Genomic DNA, 22,264 nt, shown 5'->3' on the forward strand with positions numbered 1-22,264 from the left:
GATTTCTATCATGAGTGCCTTCCTCTCTTTCTCCTGATTGCTCTATAAAACTGAACTTGAAGGTAAAGTCTTTAATCATAAAGGTACTTAAGACCCACCCCTCTATTGCTGCCACCTCCAAAAAGACATGTAAAGAAATGGCTTTGAGGGAACTTCAGATATATTTGCTAAATATCAAACCTTTCTAAAGGTAGAAAAGTACTAATTTTACACCAGGTGCAGCATTAGCTACTTTATGTTTGCAATTCCTTTATATTCCTTCCCAAATTTTATCAGTTAAATGAGAGAGCCTATTTTAAAACCTTATTCTGAAAACAAGGAGGCTGAAGTTCAGAGGGGTTAAATGATAACCCAGTAACATACAGCTACTAAAATGGATGGGTAGGATTTTTAATATATAAATAAGGAAGCTTATGTGGCTACATCTTTAGATGTGGGAAAGGATTTTTTAATTAAGCTAAGCCTAGCACTATGGAATTTTATATAATCATGGATCAGAGAAGATATACTTGCTCTAATAATCTGCCTTAAGTAAAAAGACATTATCAAAATACTAAATCATTCTACTCTGTTGAAACATGACCATATTTTCTTTCTCTCAATGTAGGTAAATAAAGATCTAGTATTAGGAACTGAGGAAGAGCAACAAAAATCTTTCTAAAAAATGAAAATGAATTTATTGAGTCAGCATTCCTATTTTCATTAGTACACCTCAGGATGAATATCCTGAGCCCATCTTTCTCCAGAAAGTTGATTCTTGACCATTTCATCCATGTGTGTGCTGCACTTTCCTGCACCTGACTCAGTACTCTGTTGCTTCCCACCTTCCAAGCACTCCACTCTGCCCTTTGCAACACCACTCCTATGTTCAGCCTCTTCTCTGGTCTTTGACTGAAGCTCGGCTCTCTCCTGACCATGTGGCTTCTTCCAAAGCTCTGATAAACAGTGAATCTTCATTCTGTGTACTACATACATTTCAGTGATCAGAAGGGGCATCAGTATCCTCCTCCCTTCCAACTGTTGCTCCACACCATTCTTCACACTCTTGTTCAAAATTCTGTCCCTCTGAGACTCATTCATTCAATCATTCCTTAACTCAATCAGAAAATACAGAACTCTTGTTGTATGCCAAGATATGTTTAAGCTCCAGGGATATTAAGGACATAATGTGACTTGATTACCTCCTTACCCACCTAGCTGCAGTCATCACACACTTTTAGTTCATTGTGCATCATTCAGAGAGGATTTTGACATCCATCACAGTCCTACTCTCCACCTCATATTTGCTTACAGGACAAGTGTTCTTGGTAAGTGAACTGGTAAAAGAAGTTAGGTGAAATGGCCTGAATTCCTTTCAACTGGACTTCTGGGTAAATAGACTAATTGTATTTTGTTAGAATGAACCTTTATATATACAGTGGCCTTATCAGAATTATTAAAGATTACTTACAGTAAGTAAATCTAAAATTAATTTATCTGTGAAGCACAGCTGTCTGGAGAATGTCAAGCAACTTGTATAACTATCAGCATCAGAAAATAATCAACATTATATATTTACTTCTCTTCTGGGTAATGTAATAACTCTCAAAAACTCACTTGGTGCCTTCATCTCTTACTCTGAATCAAAAAGCACACGGAAGAAAGGGCCAGGGTAACTATGCAGGTCACAGGCTGCCCTTATTTTTTTGCCACATGATTGCCTATATTCTTGAAATATTTTACAAGAAGGACGCTAGTCTTATAACTGATACGTATGAATCTAATTTGACAATTGAATCCTGGTTTTAGCTAACGCTTCCTCCCCCATGATTCCACAACAACAACAACAACAACAACAACAACAACAAGAACAACAAAGCCTTCCTTAAATTTATTAGTTACCACCTTGTTGCTAAATCCAGTGGGCATCTGCAGTCATCTTACTTGGCCTTCTCAGTTTTGCTCAACAATGAGGACCACGCCCCTCTGTCTAAAACATACTCTTCGCTTGGCCTCTCTGCCACCAAATGTGAAAGGCTGAATTACTGCCTCTAGTACTTCACCCTAAATGCACAGGAGAAGGTCCCACAACAAACTTACCCAGCCCAAAATGCTGACCGTGCAAAGATAGAGAAACCCTGTTCTCTGCAATCGCATCCGAAGTCTAGGCTCCATGCCATTGGCACCAGATTTGAATCTCTAGCCTTCATGTGAGTTCCTGATGCATATGACACATAAACCAAATTTGACTTCTCCTTCTCAAGTGCTTCAAAGGTCCTTCAAATTCAGAGTATCCTAACACAAACTTGTGAATTTTCTTCCACATTTGATTCTCTCACTTGATATTATATCTTATCAAATTCTACTCTTCCAGAAACTCGGGAGCCATCCCAAGTCTTCTCTTTCTTCCAACCTGTGCAGTCCATCACCATGAGCTAATGATTTTTGAATTTCTGATCATGTCTTTGGTTCATTTGTGTCTTGTGATCTCCACTAATAGCATCTTCCCTTCTCTTCCAAGATTCCATCTAGCTCTCCCTTGGAATGCTATCATCCACTTTGCCAATTAACAATTAATTAATTCCTTTTCAAACTATTTACCATTTCCTTTATCAAACACAAATATAAACATAATACTCCCCTGCTTCAAAACAAAGAAAAAGAGCATTTAGTTCTTAAAGGCTAAAATCCTTAACATGAACTCTAGGTAAAATGCTCTTAAAATATATGGTCAAAACCAGGATACTTTTAAGAGGAGGACGTGTGTGTGTGTGTGTGTGTGTGTGTGTGTGTGTGTGTGTGTGTGTTTGGGGAAAGGAGGTACTAAAAATTATTCCAGGGAAAATACAAATAGGACTGTCCCAGGCAAGTTGGATACCTTGTCAATTAGACATTCACTGCTCTGGGCCCAACCTGGCTCTCAAAGTTCATCTCATATTGTCTTCTCTTCTCTTTTGTCTTACCAGACAAGTTGTACTTTGTGTCACACTGCCTTCTACCACAGTGGTTTACCTGCTTTTCACTCTGAATAGAAAGTCCCCACCTGCACTCCTTTAAAACTGGTAAATCCCTCTCATTCTTCAGTTATAATATGAATTGTTTCCTCAGAAACATTTGTCCTGACTCTTCAAAAAATAAAAAATAAATAAATAAGCCTCCCTTTTATACACTCTCACGTCATCACGTATACTTTCTTCAAAGCACAAATACTGCCCTAACTGTGGATTTCATTTTGTTATTTGGAATTTTTGTTTGTTTGTCTGTATTGTTTGTTAGGAAATGCTTGGACTATTACTTTCATGAGGTAAATCCTACTGTATCTCACAGATACTTGGTGATGGACTAGTTGCATTAGTTCATTAATTAACTAGGCCAAATTCATATAATAAGAAACTCAGGTCTTACATTTCAAGAGATGTGTATTTAAATACTACAATATATTGCTGCTTCTTACATTTACACAGATATAATAGACTTTTCAATAGAATATGTATTATCCTTTGAGCACATGTATCTGGGAGGTAGTATTCTAGTAGGCCCTGACTTCTGTGCACATTTCAGGAATAACATAAAGGGGCGCCTGGGTGGCTCAGTCAGATGAGCATCCAACTGTTGATCCGCACTGAGCATGGATCGTGCTTAAGATTCTCTCTCTCTCCCTCTCTCTCTCTCTCTCTACCTCCCTCCCTCTCCCCCTTTTCCCCTGCTCAAGCACTCTCTCTTTCTCTCTAAAATAAAACAATCATGATAGGGGCGCCTGGGTGGCGCAGTCAGTTAAGCGTCTGACTTCAGCCAGGTCACGATCTCGCGGTGAGTTCGAGCCCCGCGTCAGGCTCTGGGCTGATGGCTCAGAGCCTGGAGCCTGTTTCCGATTCTGTGTCTCCCTCTCTCTCTGCCCCTCCCCCGTTCATGCTCTGTCTCTCTCTGTCCCAAAAATAAATAAAAAAAAAAATGTTAAAAAAAACAATCATGATAATAATAATAATAACAACATAAAAAAAAAGGTATGCCCCATTATATATTCTTAAGAAGCAACCTGTAGCCAGTAGGTAGTTTAGAGTATTTTCTAAGTTTTAAAGATTTCTAACTAATAGTAAAGAGAATAATCACCCCTTTACAAAATAAGAACATTTGCTAATGAAAATCACACCATGATAAAATCCAACAGAATTTTTAATTATCATCAAAATAGTGAAGAAACTTGCATGTAACCTACAAACACATAAGCTTTCATCTTAATGAAATCATTTGCAATTTGTTTTTAGAGTTTCTGATATTTCTGTGGGCTTTACATGCCAATTAACTAAAGTAGACCTTCTTCACTTAATATCTGTTCAGATACCATACACACATTTCTCTTCTATAATACTGCAATTATTTTGGCATTCACCATGGCTCTAATGGAGAAAGGGCTTCCACAGGGGAATTTCTCCTTTGTCTGTAATAATGAGAAGCAGATTGTTGATCAAGTAACGTAATTAAAGCTTTCATTAGGACAGCCCTATACACGTTTGTTTTTCTTCCAATACCTAAGAATTAGATTCAATTCAAAACCATACCACTTTCACAGTTCCTCACTGTAGCTTCTCACCTTGTATCACTGTTGTTTGGAAATACTGAGTAGAGAAATTCGCTGTTTGTAAAAATATGTGTGAATTTCCTGATTTTTTTTAAACGTAGAAAATCTGTTCAATTTTATCTTCACTAAGAGTCCATTTTCAAGTAGAAGAGTGTGCTAGTCTGCAGTTATGTCTAAATAATTGTGCTCCAATCACTAAACATCGGTAGGTGGCCCATTTAGTATCAGCCGTACATTGTACAGCTGTCCAAAACTTTGAGTTAGTGACTAAAATGCAAAGGAAATACCAGTGAAAACAGACACTGACAGAGAGTGCCAAAAGCCTTCTCATTCCGTACTGTCCACGCAACTAGCATTTATTTCTAGTAAGCATTTTCGTTCATCTTTCAAAATGCCAAAAGTATGCCTTTTAATTTAGAGTAATTTAATTTAATTTCTAACATTTGAACACAAATGGCTTTAAAAGTAAAAAGGAACAAAGTAATTACATTTAATTTCATGGTTTTAGATTTCTAAAGCCATCATATTCTCTTATGTAATTCAAACTTCCATTAAGGAAGGAGGGAAGAAAAATAATCTGCAAAACTTTCACCCTTCTTTTAGGACAAAAACAAAAAGAATTTATGTTGCCATTTCATTGAATATTTACTAGGAAATAGGTCTGTGGTGATTTTACATGGCCTAGAATGTAGAAACTGCACAAAACAGAAGTGGGTCCTAATTGTGCTAGAGAAGAATGCCTCATGATTTCTTCCTTAATAACAGTTCAAGTTGAAAAACAATTTCAGAAAAAGGAATGGTCTATTTTTGGATGATTCTTTACATCTCATGGAATATTTTACTAGATTCTGAACTTAAAAAGAAAAAGCCTAGAAGTAGACCACAAACCTTAAAAGAATATCTAATAACCTCTGTTCCTTGTATTCCATTCCCATAGGAAAGCCCAAGAACACTTGAAGAGTCAATATAGCTTTCAAAAGAAACTCATTTATTAGTAGTAACGAGGCAGGCCTCCTCCTCAGCCTGGAATACACTTTCCTCTAAGGGCTCTCTATTTTACCCTTGGAAATATTACTGATCATTTTTATGAGCTGAAATTCATAGTCCCCAGGAAGCCTTCTCCCATCATTCCAGTTGGAATTAATCACCACTCTGCAAGTTCCATAGTAATTTTATACCTTACATGTATTTTCATAAAATTATACATATATAATTTTTATACACACATCTGAGTAAAGAATAAATATAACATTACCTTTTATTTTATGGATGTATTTGATCTTGAAGTAACTTTTTAGGTGGGTTCCTTGGAAACATGATAAAGATAGAATGTCAGATTTGTCACCAGTTAATATTGGTTATGGCAGAAATGTCTCCCTATTGATATAATATTTTATTACTTATAAGGTTTTAAATAAACTATAAATACTTAATGGGAAGTCATGGCTTTGGACTTCCTTGAGTGAGGTGATTCAAGTGAACGTATCTTTTGCACAGTGGCCTACGAGTATTTTTGACAACCACAGTGTATTATATTTCAAATATTTCCTTCGGGGCGCCTGGGTGGCTTGGTCGGTTGGGCATCCGACTTTGGCTCAGGTCATGATCTCACAGTCCGTGAGTTCGAGCCCCGTGTCGGGCTCTGTGCTGACAGCTCAGAGCCTGGAGCCTGCTTCCGATTCTGTGTCTCCCTCTCTCTCTGACCCTCCCCCATTCATGCTCTGTCTCTCTCTGTCTCAAAAATAAATAAACGTTAAAAAAAAATTAAAAAAAGAAAAAAAGACCAAATATTTCCCTCTTTGAAATGATAGTTCTTTTCACTAATAATCATGGGACAATAAGCAATAATATTTATATTTGCTTCTTAGTTTAAAAAGAATAAATATACATTTAAATTTAAAATATACTAGTCAAAATAAGTAAAATATTTTATTTATGAACTAAAATATGCACTCGCCAAACAAAAATGTTATCCTTTTACAGTTCCTACTCCATTTGAATCTTCGAAATTCTGAACACAGACAAAAAGTCCAAACTACCATGTCAAATAACATAATTGAAGTAATTTAAGTTCTGTTTCTTCATCCTTATAATCTCTGTGCTATCATGGTTTATTTTCAATCTATTGTTTAAATACAGGAAAACTTATTATCACAGATTTTGGAACTTCAGCTGCACCTAAAAGCAAGCTTAAATGGTTTCAAATCATTGTGAACTTACTCTTGAAATAAATACACAGAGTTACGTCCATGTGTGTCAGAAGATGATGTATAATTAGGAGTCTCTCAAATTCATTTCCATGTAGAAGATGAAGTTTACTAAGGTGTAAGTAGTAAAAATGTGTTAAGTTGAAGCTGATCGATATTCTTTAAAAATTTTTTAAGTTTATTTATTTTGAAAGAGAGAGCAAATGGGGTAGAGGCAGAGAGAGAAATGGGAGAGAGAGAATCCCAAGCAGGCTCTGCACTGTCAGCACAGAACCCAATGTGGGGCTTGAACTCACGAACTGTGAGATCATGACCTGAGCTGAAATCAAGAGTCAGATGTTTAATTGACTGAGCCACCCAGGTGCCCTGAAGTTGATCTATATTCCTAACAAACTTCCACTTCTACCCAAGACGATATAGCAGGTACTGGATTTACTTTCCTATCTAAAACAATTTTTTAAGATATACCAGAAAAAAAAATATGCCGAAAGTTTCCAGACATAGGACATTAAGCAAAGAAGGATACTGGTATCCAGTGATGAGAAGTTAAAAATATTTGCCCTAAAACTGCCCTCGCTTGCCAGCTGGAAAGAAAGTTTCTAGAAACTTTCCAGAAAGCACAGAGCAAAAACTAAAACCACTTTTAAGGAAGTATAATTGATATGCTAAAAGAAGAGACAAAATGAAATCCCATAAAGCGCTCAAATAAATCTAAAGCAAAAGATAAGAACTAATTAAAATTAAGTAAAAAAAATGAAGTCAAAACCACTAGAGAAAATTGCCTCTAGGCAGCCCAACCAAGAAATAGAGAAGATGCCAAGAAGATACCAAGAATAAAGGGAGATTTACATATAAGAAATTAAAAAATAGTCATCACCATTGATTCCATGAATATTAAAAGATAAGGAAGTACTACTATGAACAATTCTATGCCCACAAATTTGATAACTTGGATGAATTGTGGCAATTTCTTGAAAGATACACACTACCAAAACACAGGGAGAAATAAGTTATCTGAATAGCTTGTATCAAAGAAACTAAATAAAAAATTAATAGCTTCTCAAAAGACAGAAAAGCTACCTGTATTGAAAAACACTATTCTTGTTCTCAGATAACATTATATTGTATGTAGAAAACCCTAAGGAAACCAATAAGAAGCAAGGTTGCAGGACATAACATCAATATACAAAAATTGATCATTTCTATGCACTAGCCATGAATAATCCAAAAATGAAATTTAAAAATATAAATTCTATTTATAATAGCAACAAAAAATAAATGTGTAGGAATAAATTTAACATAAGATGTATGACCTGTACACCAAAAATTATTAAACATCTTTGAAAAAAGCTAGGGTATTTGGGAAGTGATTAGATCATGAGGGTGGAGCCATCATGAATGGAATTTATACCTTACAAAAAAGAACCCAGAAAGCTCTCTTGCTCCTTCTGTCTCTATCCCATACCACCACTAACACCTGACATTACAACCCAGGAAAACTGGATATTTTCTTTTTTTTTTCAGACTGAAAAATAATAGAAAACCTGAATCACTTCAAAATCATTAATTAAATCTATAGTTTATAAAAAGTATCCATAAAATATTCTTGCTCAGGTTTTACAGATGAGTTCTACCAAAAATCAAGGAACAGGTGAGTGTAATCTTACGTAAACTCTTTGCTATTAAAAAATTTTGAATTTTTTCATTTTTCAACTCATTTAATAAATCTAGTATAACTTTGATATTCAAACCAGGCAAAGGTAGCAAAAGCGTGTTGCTTTGTGGCCAAACTACAGATGCAGGATGAACCCCTACTCAAAACTTGTTTCAAATATGAATATAGGTGATACGCCACATACAACAACAATGTATGAAAAGATTTATTATTCACCTATGAAGCTTTTGAGGGAGGGCAAGACGGGCTTCCCCAGCTGGTCCAAAAATGGCTTGAAGAAGCTAGGAAAAGAGACCAGCTTGGGGTTGATGTGGTTCCAGAGGGAGAGTTCTAATGCAGAGGCAAAGGCTTTGTGGTTTGAATCTCCTACCTGGTCCAAAGGAAGGCGCACTCAGGCTTTCATATCAGATTGCCCATATGCAGAGCAGAAAGGGAGGAAGAAAAGCTGAGACTTAAATGCTATCACAAGTCAAATAACAAACAGCGAAAGATGGATTCAAATTTCTATTATAATTCACTCCCGATTGATATCTGAAACTTGGCATCATTAGTCTTTGCTGCTCAACCAAACTTTAGTGCGAGGTCATGCTATTTCTGCAGGTGATTTCAAAGCATACATATTAAAAAACGTAAGCTAGGGGCGCCTTGGTGGCTTGGTCAGTTGGGCGTCGGACTTCAGCTCAGGTCATGATCTCACGGTCCCTGAGTTCGATCCCCGCGTCGGGCTCTGTGCTGACAGCTCGGAGCCTGGATCCTGTTTCAGATTCTGTGCCTCCCTCTCTCTCTGCCCCTCCCCTGTTCATGCTCTGTCTCTCTCTGTCTCAAAAATAAATAAATGTTAAAAAAATTAAAAAAAAAAACCCTAAGCTAAAATTTAACAACAATGCTTATAAAAAGACAATTTATCATGACCAAATGGGTTTATTCCAGGAACTAAATTCAAAGTTGGTCTGACATCAATTAATATAATTTATTGCTTTAGCCAATAAAAGAAGAAAAACAAATAACTATTCAAAGAGCTACTAAAAAAGCCTTTGATAAAATTCAACATCCATTCAAGCTATAATCTCCTACTGATTTATAAGTAGAGGGAATTTTCCTACTATGTTAAACAATATGTAGAAAAAAACCTACAATATGTAGAAAATACCTACTGAATGGAAAATTATTCAAAGCATTTGCCTTAAAATCAGAAACAATAAAACAAGAGTACACATTATTACCACCTCTATTAAATATTGTGCTAGTTTTTATCTCACATAAAAGATAGAAGAATTGAAAAGAAAAACTGATGGTATCCACAGATAAGATTCTTGTGTATTAGAAAAAAAGAGAAGGTGCTTGGCTGGCTCACGTGGAAAAGCATATGCCTCTTGATTTCAGGGTCATGAGTTCAAGCCCCATGTTGAATGTAGAGATTACTAAAACAATAAATAAACTTTAAAAAGAAAGGCCAGAAAGTAGTACAGAATAATAGTAGTTTTAAAAAAATAAAAATTAAAAAAAAATAAAAAAATACCTTACAGAAATATTACGAAGATTAATAATGAGCTCAGCAAGGTAAATATAAAATCAGTTTTATTACCAGACATCAGTAATAAGAAGAATATGATAATAAACATAGTCATTAATAGTAACTCAAAAAACATAAGTAACAAAAGAATAAATCTAACAAATGTACAGGATTTTTAAGAAAAAAATTATAAAATTGATTAAAAGACATTGATAGAAGACCTAACTAATTGAAGAGACATATCATGTGTGAATTAACAGAAGACAACATTATAAAGTTGTCGATTCTCCCCAGCTGTATTTTGAGGTCTAAATTAATTCCTGTCAAATCCCAATAGAATTTTTAATGGAATTTGACAAGCTCATTCTAAATTTTATTTGTAAGTGTAAACACAGAATAATCATGAAACCAGTGAAGAAGGGGAAAGAGGGGCCAACACACCTGCTCCACATCAAGGCTCATTCAAAGCTATAATAATTAAGACAGTGTGGTATTAGAATGAAGAAAGATCTGACAGGTCATTGAGAAAAACACCCACAAAACCCAAAACTGATTCATGCTTGTTTGACACTTGATATATAATACATACAGCCTTGCCTTTCAGTTAGGCAATGAAGAGGGCTGGAACAACTGATTATCCATATGGGGCATACAAAGAAATTAATCCATACCTCACACTATACAAAATCAATTCCACATAAATTAAAAATAAAACTTAAAAATTTTATAACTAAGTATGAGAGATATCCTTACAATCTTGGAGAGTCCAGTGTTTATTAAACAAAAGCTAACCTTAAATACCTTTACACCACATACCCATCAGTCACTGGAGGTAGACCACAGGTAGGATTATTTTGAGATTTTAATACCCTCAGTATGGCCTCACTATTTAACATTTCTGCAGCATAATCTAGGACTGGACCTGTGCCATTCATCAGTTGCTTATATCTGCTTCTTCCTCTTTTAGACCTACCCTAGAATTGCCACATTGCCATATGGGTCCATTTGGGTCTTGGTGGGAGTCAAAATTTGGAACCTGACTGGTGGAAATGTTGATTTTGAATTTTGGCAGGCTTTAATATCAATTTCAGTAACTGATGTTACTTGTTACTTCTGGTCATCCCCAACAAGCCTCCACCTCCTCCCCACCCCCCCCACCCCCCACCCCCAGAGAACAGCCCTCTGCAGTCAGGGTTTACCTTGCCTCTTCCTTTCTTCTTTCATTCTCTGCAGGTTGGGAAGTAAAATGAGACCATTTGCTAAATGTAGTGGTAACTAAACAAAGATTTATTTTTCTTGGGATGAATTTAATTCTCTGGGAGGCTTTTAAAATAAGATCTATTCATATCTAGAAGGTGGCATCCTATAAATCTGTATATATGGATGGCAATTTAATGCTAACAAGGTATATTAAATTACAAACCATAAGTTTAGGTCCTAGATGAATTTAGATTTTTAATACTTTCAAACATATGAATTCAGTAACATAAAAATTCAGGAATCAGGCCTGGGAACAGAGTGGGGGATAACCGACTCTCTCACAATAACCCTGTGACAAATCCAAAAACAAAACAAAACAAAACAAAAAAAACTAGATTGTCTTACTTTCAAGCCACAGAGCCCAAAATGCCAGTGCCAATTTCAAAATCCCTAGGTGTCAACACTATAAAGTCTCAATTCGTTTGTTGTTTGCATTTGCATAAAGATCTCATGCCTGGATCCATGCAATGTTTCCTACAAAAATGGCAAGGACTGAAGAAAGAAAAGAAAAAGATGAAAAGGTACCATTCTACCTTAACTGGAAACCATTTTTGTGATTAAAAAACAAATTAATAGCTTATCCTTCAGTCCAAAGCATCTAAAAGCAGATACATTCTTCAATTAGTAAAATCAATCAACGGGATGACTTTTGGTCACTGTTGAGCAGACTTGCTCTCATCCAGGGACAGGGATGGGAAATGTGTTGCATCCCATTAACAACTCAGGGAGCCAACTCATTGCTCACAAAGAGGATTAATTTAGTAAAACAAAGAAGTGGGAGATATTTGTTCTGCCTGCTCCACAATACACCATCTCAATTGTTCTCCTCTAGAGAAAAAATGATGAATGCTTAGAGTTCTGAATCAACTGTTCTCTTACCCATTGTTAAATGCATTAATCTCATTTGAATACACTGGCATTGTTTAACCTGGTACAAAGACATTACACACTGCTAGTTTTCTTACTGCTGGATTTTAAAGGTCTGAGTAGCACTTACTTTCTAATCTGGTTAAATATAAAAACAAGACACTATTGTTTTAGGAGAATTGTTTTTATATCAATTTTAGTCCCTTACACTGACATTTGTTGAGACAAAAATTGCTCATGGTGTTTACATTTCACCATCCTGACCATTTTTTCAACTCCTTTCCTAAACTACTAACCTGTTCTGAGATCCTTCCATGACTAAAGCCAGACATCAGAGATTATGACATTGTGTCTACACAGCAGTTCACAGTCGTATGTCATCTGAAGCATCCATCCTTTTTCCTGGTGGGGGCAAGGTGAACTTCTAGGTGAATGTTTCTGTATCTTCCATGTTGCCTAGGGCAATTTTATATATTCAGCAGACACTCAATGTTTGTATTTAAGAAAAGAAAATGTTTATTTCTCCCTGTTTCATTACAAATTAGTAAATTTAAAAAATGAAACTGAAGATCAAATTACTTAAAAATTATTCTTCCTTGGGGCACCTGGGTGGTTCAGTTCGTTAAGGGTCTGACTCTTGATTTTGGCTCAGGTCATGATCTCATGGTTCATGAGATAGAGCCTTGCATTGAGCTCTGCACTGACAGTGGGGGAGCCTACCTGGGATGCTCTCTTTCTCCCACTCTGTCTCTCAAAATAAATAAACATTAAAAAAATTATTCTTCCTATACGACTTCATGTTTATCCTCACAAAAGTGACAAGGACTGAACACTTGTTTTCATTTTTGATGTTTTGGACACAAGCCAAAGAAGCCTGGTAGTTAAATAGCCTTAAACTTAGGGCACATAGTTTCATAGTTTAGGTGCTCCCAGGAAAAGACCCTAAGACAAGAATTTGAGTGCAAATAGTTCATTTAGGAGGTGATTTGAGAAAAAGCCAGTAGGGAAGTGGGAAAGGAAGGGAGCCAACAGAGTGCCCATTATTGAATAGGTTATCAATGTACTTAACTGGAACTTAACCATGCTGGGCAACTCTAAGAGCCAATGTGCAGTATGTGCAGTAGACTTATCCTACCTACAGAGTGAGGGAGCAGGGGTATTCACACAACAGCTCCCACTGGTCTTGCGTGAGAGCTGCTGGGGCAGGAGGAGGTGTTGATTACTCACACTTCCATCTTGCCTTAGACATGGAGGAAGCAGGATCCTGTGGCAGAGAAAGCCCTCAGGCCCTAATTTTTTTTAAAAGCAAGTGCTGGTCTTTAGAAGTTGGTCCTAAATACAGATAAGGGATATCAATGGGGCATCAAGAGTCTGCTAAATACAGAAGGCCAGTCTACATAATTTGGACTCTAAAAATAGCCTGGCCATCTCCACTGCTTCCTTCCCTGTATCTATAGTGCTGTATTGCTGTGGAAAGACCTGAACTTAATATTTCACTGAGGAAACCATAATGCAAAATTAAAGTATAAAAGGCATCATAGAGAGCAGAAAATAGGATGAAATGATTTTGCCAAATATAATAGAACCCTAATGAAAAAAATCCCAGGAGGCAGAATAAAAATAAATGTTTTGAGCAAATTCATTAAGTGCTGTAAGATAAAATACAAGAGATACTTTTTTTTCCCCCTATAAATCAAATCAAAGCTAAGTTTCAGGCCCTACTCAAAAGTTAATGTGAAGTTCAAAGTTACTCACTTTTCCAAGCTTACTCTCTCATTCATAGGTTTTACCAAGACCTCAGGGCTCGTGCAATGTAACAAAAATGTAGGAGATACTTGATTATAATCCCATTTTGTCTTAACAGAAAACTGATCTTTGTCCAAGCAATTTTGGTCCATTTGAAGGCACCTGCCTGGAATCATCTATTCCTTCTTTCCCAAACTTTGCCACAGACACCTTTTCTAGAAGTCTCAAATCCTAGGCAAAGTTGTTAGTCCACAGCCATTCATCAAGTCACCCTTGTTCAAAGATCTAGGGTACTTAGTTCTAAAGTTTGCGGCTGTCAACCACTCTTGGCACGCCCCATTCTCTCAGTCACTGGAATTTCTCCTGCTCTGCAGTCAGATCAGTCCCTATTCCCCTGAAAGCACTCAACTTACCCCCAACTTTTTCAAACAATCCAATCTCTGTTGGTGCAGACCGAATGTTCTCAAACCTCAAGAAGTGTGTTAAAACACAGATTCTTCAATTGTTTGAGAAGCAGGTGTTCTACAGAACATACTTTGCAAGAATAGTCTGTAAAAATGCTGTTTAGGTTGTCTCCAAAGTGTGGCAATTTCTTTTTTTCCCCCTGGAAACACTAAAAACTGCTAGCTACCCTTGTACCAAGTAAGCCCAGAAATCAAGAAGTCTACATGCGGGCTGACTTTTCTGTGAGGAAGAGAGAGTAACAGTTCTTTAGAAGACAAGGTGCCCATTCATTTCTCAAGAGCTCATTTTATACATTTTTATTTTTATACATTTATTGCCATTTTACCAACTAATTGGAAGAGGAGGTGGGAAAAGCTTGTAAGAATAGTTTTGCTCAGTTCATTTTCTTTTCACAGTTAATATCAATTTAACTTACATAACTTCTATGAGTTTGCAAAATTAAAGGAAGACATCTGCTTTCACAGAATCTGAGATGTAAACATTTGATATTCAGGCAACATTTAATTACTAAGGCAAATGTGGGAGAATATTAGTGAGGATAATAAAAACAAATAGTGAGTAATGCAGAATTCATTGTATTTTATTTGAAATGTGTTCCATGCATGTTCTGTAGCAGATTTATTTTCCTAAACCTGTTAAATTTCAGCAAGTATTCAACCTGATTTACATTCCACAAGCATGACTCCCCTGGATGATTATGGAAATTGTGCCTGGAGGATACTGAGGAGTGGAGACTGTGAGCAAATAGTGACACTTCTGCCCCTGAATAACCCAGCAGTGGTTGGTTACACAGCTGGCACTGAGAGAACTGCGTTTAAAGGAATGAACGGACACAAGAAGAAATCAGAAAGGGGCTCATCATACCCTTCCCCACAGATCAGCTAGGACAGCATTTTTCAAACTTTAACCACCTCAGAACCACCTGGAGGACTTGTTAAAATAGATTCCTGGGCCCCCTCTCCTGGAGTCTCTGATTCAGCAGGTCTGGGTGGAGCCCAGGAGTTGGCCTTTGTAACAAGGTCCCGGTTGCTGCTGTTGCTGCTGTTCCAGCAAACCACTCTATGTTCACATGGTGAACAACCACTACTCTAGGTCTAGTTTTATATCACAAGTCTGATTTCCCAGCACCTAGATACCTAGCTGGCTGGCTGGCTGGCTGGCTGGATAGATAGATAGATAGATAGATAGATAGATAGATAGATAGATAGATGATAGATAGATAGACACAGATAGAAGATAGAGAGAGAGAAATATTCCTCTTCTTCTTTTCTACAACTAAAGCATGAGAAAGCAGCTGAGAAACTGCCCAGCCCAGCACATGGCTCATGGGACCATCCTCAGTTTTGGACTGGAGTAAGCTGGACAGGCTCGTGCCAGATCTGGGTTTCCTGGGATCTGAGCTCCATTGGGAAATCCTACTAGCTGTCTCCTTGACAGTTTCACTTGTATGCTCGCAGGTACCAATGGCAACAAATGACATTCACTGACATGCACAAGCCAAATGATATGATGGTTGTCCTTGACACCGCCTTCTCCCTTGTAACTCCTCCAACTTCATCTTGGCCCTTGAGGGAAAAGGAGCCTAGATGACTGAATGGTAGAGCACACCATCAATCTAAGGAGACTATAACTTGAGTGAGAACAAAGACTTATTTTTGTTAAGACCCAAGGTGAGAGTTTTGTTTTGTTTTGTTTTGTTTTGTTTTGTTTTTTAACACACTAACATGAATATTCCCACTTGCCCAACCTATAACCTAGGGGAGGTTACAAATTTACTGCCCCACTCTCTCAATCATGGCTTACTCTTCAAATGAAAATATAGGGTAATTATGAATTACACCAGATTCTATCCTCTCCCTCTAATATATATGTGTGTGGGTATGTATATATTCTCCACGTTTACCTAGTTATTTCCAATTACAAAAGTAATATATGTTCATTGAAAAAAACTGAAAATACAGAATAGTCAAAGTCAGGAGGAGGACTGGGAGAGAAAAGGTAGGATGAGACCAAGAAAAGAGAGTGCAGGGGGAGATTCCTCAGGGCTCTTGGGAAGTGAGTAGCAAAAATGCCATCATGTCTTCCTGACATGCATTGACTCATACATGAAGTCATGTTGATTTATTAGCACATACTATGAGCCAAGCACTGGTCGAGGTGTTGGAAAGAGGTCAATTAAAAAATATATATAAATATAGAAATAAATATATACATATATATATATGTGTATGTATATATATGTGTGTGTGTATATATGTGTGTGTGTGTGTGTGTGTATATATATATGTATATATATATGTATATATATATATATATATATATATATATATATATATATATGTTTACATACTTACAGAGCATACACTTGAAGTTAGCTGGTTAAGACCTCAGAACTGCATGGGGGTGCTTTTATAAGCTCATAGCCCTTACAAAGATTCTCATCCCTGAGCTTACCTGGAGTTCTGACTTCAGAAAAACTAAGTAGGCTTGGATAATATGGGGATCACTGGTGAATCAGATAAATTTAAACTGAGAGAGCAATTCTGTAATCACTGCATAATCTTGCAGTATGCCTGTGCCTAATCTATAAAATTAAAATAAAATGACTCCCACACTAAAACCTGCACATGGATGTTTACAGCTTTATTCATAATTGGCCAAACTTGGAAGCAACTAAAATATCCTTCAGTGGGTGAATGAATAAACTGTGGTGTATCCAGGCAATGAAATATTATTCAGCACTTAAAAAGAAAAAGAGTTATGAAGCCATGAAAAGACATGAAGGAAACTTACATCACATTACTAAGAGAAAGAAGCTAATCTGAAAGGGCTACATACTGTATGATCCCAACTCTATGATATTCTAGAAAAGACAAAACTATGGAAACAGTAAAAGATCAGTGGTTCCTGGGTGGCAGGGCAAGATGAACTGGCAGAGCACTGAGGATTTTTACGGCAGTAAAAATATTCTGTGGGAGATCATAATATATAATGATGGATACATGTCACTATGTATTTGTTCAAACCTTTAGAATGTAGAACAAGAGTGAACCTAATGTAAACCTTGAACTTTGACTATGCTGAGTCACTGCAGATTCCAGAATTGTAACATATGTACCACTCTGGTGGGGGATATGGATCATGGAGGAAGCTGTGCATGTGTGGGGGCAGGGAGTATATGGAAAATCTCTGTACCTTCCTCTTGATTTTGATATGAACCTAAAACTGCTCTAAAAATATAGTCTTAATAAAAAAAGAATAAAGGAAGGTGCAGAACACTGTACACAGCATGCTCATATTGTATAATTAAACAAAGCAACTAAAATAAAATAATAAAATAAAAAGACATTGAATTTCCCCCCATCCAGGCAACAAAGCTTCTTGCAGTCAGGTTTAATTAGAAAAACTGAGTAATATAACATTTCTACACAGCTAAATTTGTAGAGTAAGAATCATGCTAAGTAAAAAGAGAAAGATGTAACAGACTTATATCTCCTTTTTTATGGATTCAGTCCTTACTACCAAACCCTTTGTTCAACTTTCCTCACGTATGACTGCTTTGGAGTTATTCTATTACTCTCTCTCTCTCTCTCTCTCTCTCTCTCTCTCTCTCTCTCTTTCTCTCTCTCTCTCTGTGTGTGTGTGTGTGTGTGTGTGTGTGTGTGTGTGTGTGTGTGGTATGTTTTAAGAAAACCAAGGGAGCTATATTATCTGAATGCATGTTTGCATTTTCATGCATTTCAAACATTTTCATGTTTGAAAATGTCTGCCTATTTCCTTTATATAAGAATATCAGCTTGGCTGAGTATGATATTCCTGGGCTAGTCTTTTCCTCATCACTCTGTAATCCGGCAGTTACATTGTGGCCACCTCTCAAAAGCAATTCTCTGAAAATAGTGCATACCTTTGGGAGTAGCAAGGAGATGGGGAATGTACACAATGTTACTGTGTCTCATTCTAAATTCACACTTAAGGGAAACAAAATCTTTTTAAATGATAATTGGATGGAAGGACTAAATCCCTGATATCTGTGAGAGAAAGAACAAAAGGAAAAGGGAGTATTTGGACTTGACACAGGAAATACTCACTAGTGGGTTGTGCTATAACATATGCTTTTCATAACTGCATTTGAGAATTTGTCTCTGTGTAACAATTAACAGAAAGAACAGTTTTTAGCATTTATTAAAAGGAAGCTTATGGGGTGCTTGAGTGGCTCAGTCACATAAGTGTCTGACTCTTGATTTTGGTTCAGGTCATGGTCTCACAGTTTGTGGGTTCAAGTCCCACACGGGGCCCTGCTGTAACAGTGTGGAGCCCTCATGGGATTCTTTCTCCCTCTCTGCGCCCCCCCATGTGTGTGTACACATACACTCTTTCAAAATAAATAAATAAATTTAAAGAAAAAGAAAAGTTACGTACCCTTGTTCAAGACTCATTTTTCTTGCAGAACTATGGACTAAAGTCAACAGAGTATTCTGTATTCTGGGACTTTACACATAGGAAAATTACAATACTTTCAGAGTAGGGCATTAATGACTATCTGGTGATTGGATAAGCCTCAGGTGTGTATAGTATTCAAGAGTTACCCATTTTATTAGCTGTTCATGGACTGAGAAATCCCCAAATCTAGGTCTGGACACCTTAGCATCGTGTCTAAAGATCTAATTGACAATAAGGCTCCTAGGGCCATATATTTAAGAATCACATTCATCTGGAGGTAATGCCTTTCAAAGTCTGTGCTCATTTGGAAGATTACTAAGCATCAGTGACATCCTGGGGATGATAGATTTTTTAAAGTCTTTAAGAATCATCTAGACGAGGGGCGCCTGGGTGGCTCAGTCAGTTGAGTGACCGACTTCGGTTCAGGTCATCACCTCGCAGTTCGTGAGTTCGAGCCCTGGTCAGGCTCTGTGCTGACAGCTCAGAGCCTTGGATGGAGCCTGCTTCCGATTCTGTGTCTCCCTCTCTCACTGCCCCTCCCCCACTCTCTCTCCTTCAAAAATAAACAAACATTAAAAAAATTTTTAAAAATTAAAAAAAAAAGAATCATATAGATGAAGTATGTATTTCATCGTGGAGCAACATGTAAAAGAAGTTCTATCTTAATTAATTAATTTTTTTAATGTTTATTTATTTTTGACAGAGAGAGAGACAGATCACGAGCGGGGAAGGGGCAGAGAGAGGGAGACAAAGAATCCGGAGCAGGCTCCAGCCTCCAAGATGTCAGCACGGAGCCCAACGCGGGGCTCGAACTCAAGAACCATGAGATCATGACCTGAGCCGAGCCGAAGTTGAATGCTTAACCGCCTGAGACACCCAGGCACCCCAGTTTTGTCTTAATTAATTTTAAATTGCGGTTAACTTTTGAACTACTGTGTTATAATATAGTAATTCTGTACTGACTGCTGAAAGCCATATTCTACGGATCTAAGTGATGGAGGAAAATGTGTAGACTGAAAGATCTGGATCTTTATGTTATTCCTGCAAATAAATAACTTCTATTGTATTCATTTTAAAAGGCAAGAGAGGCCTACCACTTGCCTTTGTTATTTTTTTTCTTTATGCCTACTGCCTCTTTATGAAATGTTTGATGGATTGATACAGTGATTCATATCCAGCTTTGATTTTTTTTTTCACCAATTCCATTTAGGGTTGATCTGCCAGGCTTGGGAAAATACTTTTTGAAAATCCATAAAGAATGTTCAACTTTTTCCCCGGCTAACAATTCTTTATGTTTATTAATCACTGTCTGAAAAAGAACACATATTGTTAGCAGTGGGTATTGCACAGTGATCTCGACTTTGGCTTTTTAAATATGCTGCCGAAGGTCCCAGGGGACAAAAGAGACCATAATAAACAGGTAGCAGGCATTTCAGCAGTTATTGGATTGAACTGCTTTTTTCAAAAGAGACCATGAAGTTCATTGTCATTGCTGCAAACACTGAAGGCTGCATAATCTGACGTCAGCACCAGCTGTGCTGTTACCCGGTGCATTCATCGGATGTATCTAGGCAGGAAAACGTGTCTTGTGCTTCCTGGATGGAAACACTGCTGGGTTTTGTTTGCTACATCTATAAATAGTTGCTATTTTTCTATTGAATACATTAGCGGTACTCAGTAAATATAAACTTAACATTTATGGGAGGGCAAACATCCTAGTTCCAAGTAAGCACAACTTAGGCACAGAGTTTGTACACAGTTTGAGTATGAATGTGGGAAACTGACTGAAGGACACTGTGAGTCTTTTTTTTAAGTGATAAAAATTTCTTGCTAGCACCTCATGACACTCTGCAGAAGCTGTGACCCACAGCACCCCAACATCCTCTACAAACATTTCTAAAAGTTGGAGAGAGAGCCTCACATCCATGGTCTGCCCAAGGAACACTGATGTTGGAATCCCCAACTTCGCTCCCCACACACACAATGCGTCCGTCAGGGGAACAAAATTGACTCCAGTAGAAAGAAATTCAACAAGGGGGCTTACAAAATTTGGGGAGAGCGATGATAAGAGCAGAGGATAGGAAGTCCTCCACACGGCAAGAATTTCAAACAGAAAGCTTAGAAGGGCAGTAATAATGCTAATTTCCAACTTCCAAGGCCCAGAACATTATTTGCATCTACTTTATTTATTTGACAAAAGTTACCATTTAAAAGGCTTCTGCTCTGTAGACCATCACTGCTTTCTGAGGAATTCTTCCTGATGATTCTTTGGAGGTAATCTCTTTCTTGCTACTGAATATCCATCACCTGTAACCGTCCCATTGTAATGCAGTTGTTTGTGTTTATGTCACTTTCCCCTATTCATATTCGTGAGGACAGGATCTACAGCCTCACATACCTGTTGGAAAATACTATTGCTAATAGAAATAATAGCTACTACTTATTAAACCCCCATCACTTACTTATCAAGGATTTACTCAGTTTCATTGAATTCTATGAAAACCCTATGAAAAAAAATTAATGCCATTTGCAACTAGGAAACAGACCCTCACAGTCAGACTCGGTAATATAGTAGAGCTAAGATTTAACTCTGGTTCCTCAAGCCCCAAACCCAGGCTGTTCCCATGGTGCTTCACCACTGTGATGTCAGAGAATTATAGAGCCAAAGGGTGACCCACATGTTATCATGAATATCTCTGGAAATGGGGATCATCTCTCAAACAGCCCATATGATTAATGGGAAACTTTATTTTTTAGAAAGTAGTTCCTTACAATGAACTTTACAGGGTATGATATTCTCCATTTGGGTGAGCTTCAATATGACCATAGAATATAGAAACTCTGAAGGAGTAAAACTGTCCTTAGCTAAGGTTTTTGGAGAGCCCAGCCTGTCCACTGCACTATTTTCAGGGGGCAGCACTTATATGGATCACCATGTGAATGGTACCCCTGGAGTTGTGCAGGGTGATGGCTCTGACTTATGCCAGAAATGAGAACTTCCTAGGTGCTTCACAAACATTGACTGCTGGCGATGATGTGTTAGTACCAAAGAGGAAAAGAGAAACTTGAAAAAAGTTCATTTAATAGTCTGTGAGTCTACCGTGTGAAATGAAGACAGTAAGTGTATCTACTTTGAGGGTGATTGTGGGGATTAAGTGAGTTAATAACACATGTAAACACCTAGAAAAATGCCTGTCACACAATAAGTACCCAGTAAGTACTAGTTAATTCATTAATAATATTTATGTGATTGGGGCATCTGGGTGGATCAGTTGGTTGATCAGCCAACGCTTGATTTCAGCTCAGGTCATGACCTCGCAGTTCGTGAGTTCCAGTCCCGTGTCAGGCTCTGCACTCACAGGGCAGAGCCTGTGTCACATCCTCTGTCTCCCACTCTCTGTCTCTCCCTGACTTGTGATTGCTTTCTCTGTCTCAAAAATAAATAAATATTTTAAAAAATTTAAATAATATTTATATGATTATTTGTAGAAGATACAATGGAAACTAAAACATCATCTCTACCTTCCAACAAT

General features: G+C 37.3%; 1 long non-coding RNA gene across 1 annotated transcript; it reads right to left on the reverse strand.

Moving 5' to 3' along the window:
* Positions 1 to 698: 698 nt before the first annotated feature.
* Positions 699 to 21,323, reverse strand: LOC122230499. The gene is made up of 3 exons (XR_006207485.1): positions 20,936 to 21,323; positions 5,814 to 5,864; positions 699 to 965 (listed from the first exon to the last, which is right to left on the reverse strand). It is a non-coding gene; the product is annotated as an uncharacterized LOC122230499 (long non-coding RNA).
* Positions 21,324 to 22,264: the final 941 nt, after the last annotated feature.

This window comes from Panthera tigris, chromosome C2 (assembly GCF_018350195.1).
Source record: "Panthera tigris isolate Pti1 chromosome C2, P.tigris_Pti1_mat1.1, whole genome shotgun sequence".
NCBI lineage: Eukaryota > Metazoa > Chordata > Mammalia > Carnivora > Felidae > Panthera > Panthera tigris.